This window comes from Nestor notabilis, unplaced genomic scaffold (assembly GCF_000696875.1).
Source record: "Nestor notabilis isolate BGI_N333 unplaced genomic scaffold, ASM69687v1 scaffold6598, whole genome shotgun sequence".
NCBI classification, from domain to species: domain Eukaryota; kingdom Metazoa; phylum Chordata; class Aves; order Psittaciformes; family Psittacidae; genus Nestor; species Nestor notabilis.
In genome coordinates this window covers 3,180-10,879 of record NW_009938652.1, presented here as the reverse complement: position 1 = coordinate 10,879, position 7,700 = coordinate 3,180, and the positions used below count along the sequence as shown (strand labels likewise).

General features: G+C 36.3%; 1 protein-coding gene across 3 annotated transcripts in view; it reads right to left on the bottom strand.

Moving 5' to 3' along the window:
• FUT8 (fucosyltransferase 8 (alpha (1,6) fucosyltransferase)) overlaps positions 1-5,336 on the bottom strand; it is a 49,263-nt gene extending 43,927 nt beyond the window's left edge. The window contains exons 1-2 of one of the 3 annotated variants that reach the window (XM_010019439.1): positions 5,219-5,336; positions 4,923-5,085 (exon numbers count right to left, since the gene is read on the bottom strand). The gene's annotated coding sequence lies outside the window, so the exon portion shown is untranslated. Of the gene's footprint in view, positions 1-4,922; positions 5,092-5,218 lie in introns of all 3 variants that reach the window. The other 2 variants (XM_010019440.1, XM_010019441.1) reach the window with 2 other exon arrangements.
• Positions 5,337-7,700: the final 2,364 nt, after the last annotated feature.

The window sequence follows — 7,700 nt, the reverse complement described above, 5'->3', positions numbered from 1 at the left end:
AAAGACATCTTTGTTCAGTCTAAATCACAAAGAACACAAAATAATTTGTGGAAAAATTTAAGAATTCATGCAAGAGTTTTCAGACAGTATCCACAATACTTGAAAAAACAACCTTAACTCTTAGAAAACTCTGAAGTAAACCAGGAACTGAAAAAACCACAGATGTTATCACACAGAAATTATTAGAGTGCTGGCAGGATTTGTGACCCCACAGGTGACCCACACTGGAGCGGTCTGTTCCTTAAAGGCTGCACCCTATGGAGGGGACCCACACTGGAGCAGTTCAAGAACTGCAGCCAGGGAAGGAGAAGTTCGTGGATGACTGCCTCCTGTGGGAGTGATCCCACACTGGAACAGGGGAAGAGTGTGAGAAGTCCTCCCCTGAGGAAGAAGGAGCAGCAGAGACAGTGTGTAATGAACTGACCACAGACCCCATTCCCTGTCCCCCTGCGCCACTGCAGGGCAGGAGGTAGGGAATTTGAGAGTAAAGTTGAGCCTGGGAAGAAAGAAGGGCTGGGGGGAAAATGTTTTAACATTTGGTCTTATTTCTCATTATCCTACTTTGATCTGATTGGCAATAAATTAAGCTAATTTCCCAAATTGAGCCTGTTTTGCCCATGACAGTAACTGCTGAGTGATCTCTCCATGCTCTTATCTCAACCCACAAGCCTTTTGTTATATTTTCTCTCCCTTGTGCAGAGGAGGAGGCAGAGTGATAGGACACAGTTTTGGTGGGTACCTGGTGTGCAGCCAGGGTCAACCTACCAGTCACACTTTCAGTCACTTTCTTTCTTTGATTTCTACTGCTGGGAAATGTGCATTTTTTAGGTTTACATGTCCTAGGTTGTGTGACAGACCATCACGACGACTTACTAATACAGATTTACAAGAGACACAGACTAATACCAAAGACCAGAACCAGGTGCCATGTGGATATTAAAAAGTAGATGGACCAGTGATCCATGATCCCAAGATGGCTAAATGCAGACAAAAGATGAATCTGCACAGGATTAGTAGAGGCTATGTGGACGGTAAAATGGCAGAAAGAATGTCAGACAGTGGCATTGCAGATATTTAATGTCAAACTTGGTCTTTCATTGTGCTACTAACCAACAAACAATATCAATTTGTTGTTATTTTTATTTCATATCATAAATTAAATCTGGGACCTGCTCTTAAAAGCATTTTGCTCCTGGAATGCAAAGAAGAATCTGGCTATATATTTCATCTCTATTTGATTGTCACAAATAAAGGGGAGATGGCTGGCATTTTTAACACATTTTGAAAGATCAGTCTAGACATTTATTCTAGCTGTATGACAAAATTACATTCAAACCTCCTGGAAGATTTACATCAACAAATAAAAACTCACAGAGGAAAAAAATGTGATACGTTCCAACAAATTCAAAGGAAATAATGTGAAAATATGCCCAAACACTATGCATCAAACCTTGGCCAGCTACCACAGAAGCTGTGGTGACAGCTGGTCCCCAGGAGAAAAAGGAATGAAACTAACTCGGTAACAGCCACTTTACAAACAAGATGATGCCAACACAGGAAACAACCATGACAAGCAGAGGATTCATCTGCTCTTTTTTATTAACTATGTCAAATAGTCTTTCCACTGTTAAGATGAACTTACTTTTTTACAGCCATCTTCCCTATGGCAACTAGAACACAATTACATATTCCATAATGCAGGAAACTCTGCATTGGGCTACTTCGTTTCTTGAACAGAATCAGTAGTGAAATACTGGACAAAAAACATCTGCCAAGGCTGGCTGTCTCCAGGAGAAAATCTACACAACCCCGTGGACACAGCCAAGAAATAGTGATTAAGGCATCCAACAAGAGAAGCGCTATCATAGTAGTAGTAGACCATTTGCATAACAGCACCAAGATTAACAAAGAATACTACTTATTCAGAGTCACAGAAACTGTCTTTATCATCTCTTAAATAGGAAGTCTTCCGTATGACACAACAGGCCTTCCTCACAAACAAAAACAATCAGCCACTTCCCTTACATAGTTACCTCATCATCTGATCACTACTCACCCTTGTAACTGCTTTCCCACATAAGGAGAAAAAAACTGCTTTAAAAACTTACAATTAATCTTTCTAATCCAAATATTATATTATAATGTATCTTGAAATATCTAAGATACATTTATATTTATATATAAAAATAAGTAATACCAGCTTACATGCAGTGTTCCAGTTACGTGAGATACATAAGTAACAACTTTCTAAGACATCACTGTCAAAAAGGGCATCCAGCAGCTAGTTAAAACCCTTAAAAAAGATATCAACAAGTGCACATGTACTTAAAAACAATACAAATAAAAAACCACAACAAAAAACTCAGCAATAACAAAAAACCTCACCAAAAAGCCATGATTCTCAGACCAAATGAGAGCATCTGATACACTCACTCTAAATTTATGTTCCTTTCAGGAGAAGAGACCAGATGGACTTTGTGTAGATAAAAAGAGACTGCTATTTCCCTGGGGGAGCTACTGTGCATCCTAAGGGAAAAGAACACCCCAGAGGTGTGTTCTTTTGCTCTTGTGCCAAAGAATGTGCACACATGAAGCTGGGAGTTTTCCTGCAACTCATGTATTAAAAGGAAAGAAGAAGACAGCCTGACATCAAAGGTGAAGGAATGAACTTCCTCAGGACTAGAGGCAACCAAGCATTCTATAACACAATATAATTTTATTGCCCGAAGCCAATGTTGTAAATACACCAAGAACACAGGCTGAATATCCTAGAAACACTTTTGTAGCTGTTTTTTCTTATGCAACTGCTTTGAATTTCTATATTGTAAAAAAATAGTCCACATTTTATCCACATTTTATTTTAATAAAACCGAGTTTCTGGCTCTTTAGTTTTAGCTCAAACAATTTTAGTCTTCTTTGGGGACGTCACAACACAGCCAGGTCTAAAAAAATCTACTACTAAGACTCAACAGACTCTGGGATATTCTGCTGTTGCTAACCACTGTGACAGTCTAAAGAATGCTCTTATTCAACAAGAAAATTCTTAAGAAAAGAAAAAATAGAGCAGCTGTGACTGCTTTCATCGTATACAAACTTTTGCCAGTACCACATTGGTTTCAGGACTTCCACAGTGGGATTCATCTCCTAACTTCCAGAAGTCTACAGCGCAGACTTTTATTATTCAATGCAGAGGACTATGCATTTCTAGTATGGGTTTTGCCTCATCCTGAAGTAGAGAGATGTGAAAAAAAGGCTCTCAGAAATATAGAACTTGCAAATTGGTCTTAATTATTTAGTAGTCATTCATGTAGGAAGGAAAGGAGTAAGAAAAGGAGGCAGGCACACAAAACTCTTCTGGCATCAAACACACAACATTATTCAGAGTTCCACTGTGGCAACTACCTGGTGTGATCCTGTCTATATAAACAGAGCAGCAATGTGTACACAAGTGATTTTGTTCCATTGATGGACATCAGTACGTCTGGTATTAGACTACTTGCCTCAGTTTTAGCAGAGACAGTTTCAAAGAATCAAGAATCAAATGACCTGAAGTCCAAGAAACCCAAACGGACATAACTTCTCTGGAGAACACGTATTTCTGAGTGGTAGCAACTATTGAAACAAAATACCTGGCGAAGTGGCAGCAGAGTGACTGAAGAGTTGACCATTTGACTGAAGATCTCCAGCCTTTTGGAAAATTCTGCTTCAGCCAAGCACTACTTTTATTTCAGTCAAACATACATAATTGCACTCAGCAGAGAAATAATTGGGTGAAATCTAATGGCTTATTTTATATAGATAATAACTCTCGATAATTGAATACTCCCTTCTCACTTTAAACTCCATCAATCTGTGACAAACTGGGTTTTGAAATTGTGGAATATTAAATTACAAAATTTAATGGACTATATTATTTGCACACATTAATAATCAAATTCATATTATTCTAAAACTACATTTTAAATAGTATTTACATTCTTTCCAAAAAATCAAAAATTCATATTAATTTTTCCTCTTACTACAGTATTATTATCAAAGGTTCATGCTTTACTACTTTGCTCTCTCATTCAGAGCTGAGCTTTTTATGAAAAGGATACTTGCTTAAGGTAGTATATTTAGTTAATTCAACAATTTTCTTAAGACTGTTTACTAAAGAGACACAAATTGCCATTGTGATTCTGCTGGGAACAGAATTATAAAATATAATAGCCTTACAGATAGATTTCACTAAATTATTAACACTTTCTGGATTAAGTTTGTTCAGCATGAAAAAAACTCACACATAATGTCTTAGTATAATACAAAAGGTATTTCAGCAATGGGAAGGCCAGAAGATCAACAACAACTGAAAACTTAATTCAAACACATCAGCAGTGTAATTAAAGGCCGTTTCTATGTGAAATACTCTGTTAAGTTCTAATTACAAAAAAGATGTTGTCAGAATGACAATTATTCCTGAAATTAAGATATTACCTACTTTTAAAGTAATTCCAATTATATAATATCTCAGTGATCAATGTAACAAATATATTCTAGTATTTAGGAAAGGCACAATCATATACCTAAAACAAATATTTTTAAGTTTTTAAATAGTTTAGTTATATGTACAAAGATGCAAATATGTACATATATAGACAGATGGAACTGAAAAGCAACAACTGTCACCCAGGACCAAGGTCTTCTGATAAAAATTATAATATATCAGGTTAAAGGGTTATACTCTAAGCTGTAAAGGCATAAGCTGGATATATAGTTTACGTCCCATGAAATACAAGTAATAATTTTACATTCATGTTTCAGAGATATATCAGCCCACATACCAATAATTTATCCTAAGAGATTTTTAAGCACTATATCAGTAGTTCACTTAAATCAATCCATAATCCTTAAAACATATATGCAGAATCAACTAACACAAGTACCTTTCCTGATGACCCAAATCAGACAGAAATTCATCAATGCGTCCTTGCAGTTCACCTCCTTCTAGATTTTTCAGCTTCTTCAGTTCACTCTGGAGGAAAAACCAAAGTTCCTTAGCCCCATTTTCAATCCTCCTCCTCAATATTTCATGGTCTTTTCCAAGGCCTCCTACTTTAAAAAAAAAAAAGACATAAAAGCATCAGCACTTGTAGCTGAATTATTTGTTAAGAAACCAATACATTTGTGATATGGAATACCAAAACTTGGTTTAGAAGTAAAATAAAACTTATCTACCAACCATCTCCTGTCCGCTTCTTATAGTTTTCTATCTGTTCTTTGGCCTTTAAAAGTTGCTCCTCTAAAGCATGTACCTTTCCTGCAGCTGGTCCCTGATCAATGGGGCCATCTGGTATCCTAGGATATAGAAAAAAGAGAAATTATATAATTTATATGTATAACTGTTATTTGGTGGATTATTTGCACTAACAGTTCAGCTCTCCTCTCTTTTTGTTCCATACTCTTTTGCTGATAAGCCTGCTTGGCATTTTCTTAAAACCCAAAGGAATTAAACATACTAACATAAATAAAGATTTTTAAACCTCAATCCTGTAAGAGGAAAACAGTGCATGCCAGAGCTGCAGCACACAGATTCAACATGGTGTTAAACTGTGGTGTTTACAACACTTACACTCACTGACAAGACCAATCCTAGGCTCTACTTGTGAAAACAGCATTTGCAGCAGCTTAACTCAGACCATTTGTTGGACTGACTGGCACACAAGCAAAGCCTAATTGAGGGATGTGCCTTCACAAGATTCAAGTTTTGGCTGCTTTCTATATTCACACATGAAATACATTCTTGTCTTGAATGCTGGCCAAGTATTCTTAGAGGACCAGAGCTCCAGCACTGTAACTCTTCTTTTAAGTTAAGTTTTCCTACATACTGGCACAAGATGATTTCAATGTGTTTTTCTGGACTCAGAAAAAGATCCTAGCTTCTTAAATGTACCACCATGATAATTTTTTTATGACAACTCTGGTATTCTAAATTGCTGGTCACCTAAAACAACAGCAACTGTAACATCCGTTTGTGATGGATCTGGTATGTCAGCACAGGAGAAGTAGGAAAATAAGTATCCTGAAATCTATGAACCATACGTCCACCCTGAGGGTATTACTGAGGTTTGCTCATCATCTCAACTTGAATCCACATATGAATAAACTGAAACTATTAAAGTATAGAAATTAAATGCTAACTTCTATTTGCCTCACAAATTAAAAAATTAATGGAGAGAAAATAAAACCCCCTTTTATCTCTAGTGAAATAACACTTCTGGTGGATCCACGGGTTAAAAATTGTTCCACCTTTCATAAGACTTTTGCAAAAGCCGTCCCTGAAAAGGAAAAGAGGAAACAGATGTCTAAAAGTCTTGAGAACTGTAAAGAATACAGAATTCTTGTGGAACATGAAGATGATTCTCCATTCATAATGGAATATGAGCATAAAAAGAAAGGGATATTCTCTCCACACATACATAGACAGTTTCAAAGCACCATATGGAAAAACCCCTTGCCAGATGAAAAGTGCCTCTAGCATAGAGAAAATAGCAGTTAGAGGGAGGATCTTCACCCTAAACCAGAAATGACAGCATTCTACAGATCCTACTGAGATGTCATTAAATTTAATGTCTCTCAGATCTGGATATTTAAATATCAACAAAAAATTAGGAACTGATGAAAAGTCCATTTTTACTGGAGTATTCTAAGGGAATAAAAACCTAATGTGAGCATCAGAAAAGTGTATCACACCAAGAATAGCATTTAAACCCCTTTTTTCCAGCAGGGGTAGGAGAGGTGGAAGAAGGCGGCTACGTAGCCTTACAGAAATTTAGTAGAAGATTTTGCTCTTTTAAAGCTCCCCCCAAAAGCAAATTAGAGATAATCAAATTATTGCAAAATATTTATTTGTGGTTTAAAGTTACTGTGGTAAATGAAAAGGAATTATCAATTACTACTCCTATATCTGCTTTTTTATGCACTGAGGGAATAAGTATGAGAAAACTGAGGAAAATATTCTAATCTTGAGCATGTGCACTCCCTAAATATACTCTCTCTGTATGAACAATCCATTTGTGAATTTGTTCCTACAACAGATGTGTAGCATTATATCATACTGACATATGGTACTGTATGGCCATGTACAAGATAACATAAACCTTTAAAAAGCATACTGAAACACATTTAAGCTCTTGCACTAGTTTAAAACCACAAGGTTGAAATATATTTGTGGTCTGCCAATTTTGTATCACAATTGTGAAAGGACAACTAACCACAAAATTACCAGGAAAAATGGAATGGCTTCTCCTGTGTAAGTCACATTCCCTAAAGGTAGAATTTGTGAGGAATAGTGAGGTAAAAAGCATACATAATCATTACCATAAGAAACCTTCAGACAACACACGGATCCTCTGAACATAAGGAAAGTCTATTAAAAGTACCTACTGCAGAATCTTACAGAAGGATGGTTGTGGATGATACAAAATAAGCACAATTCATTCTGACCAACTGTGTAATTACGATTTTTAAAAACAAATGTACATGCCATTTAACATTCTACTTGCTTTGGCATACTGCAATAAAGACATTTACTATACTTCAGTTGTTAGATAAAACGAGCGGGATGGGAGTGAGGGGCATTGTCCTAAGCTAGTTGTATGGACTTTCAAAAATCACATCATTTGAGGATAGAACTAAAAAAACTTATTCTTTCTGCAGTTTTG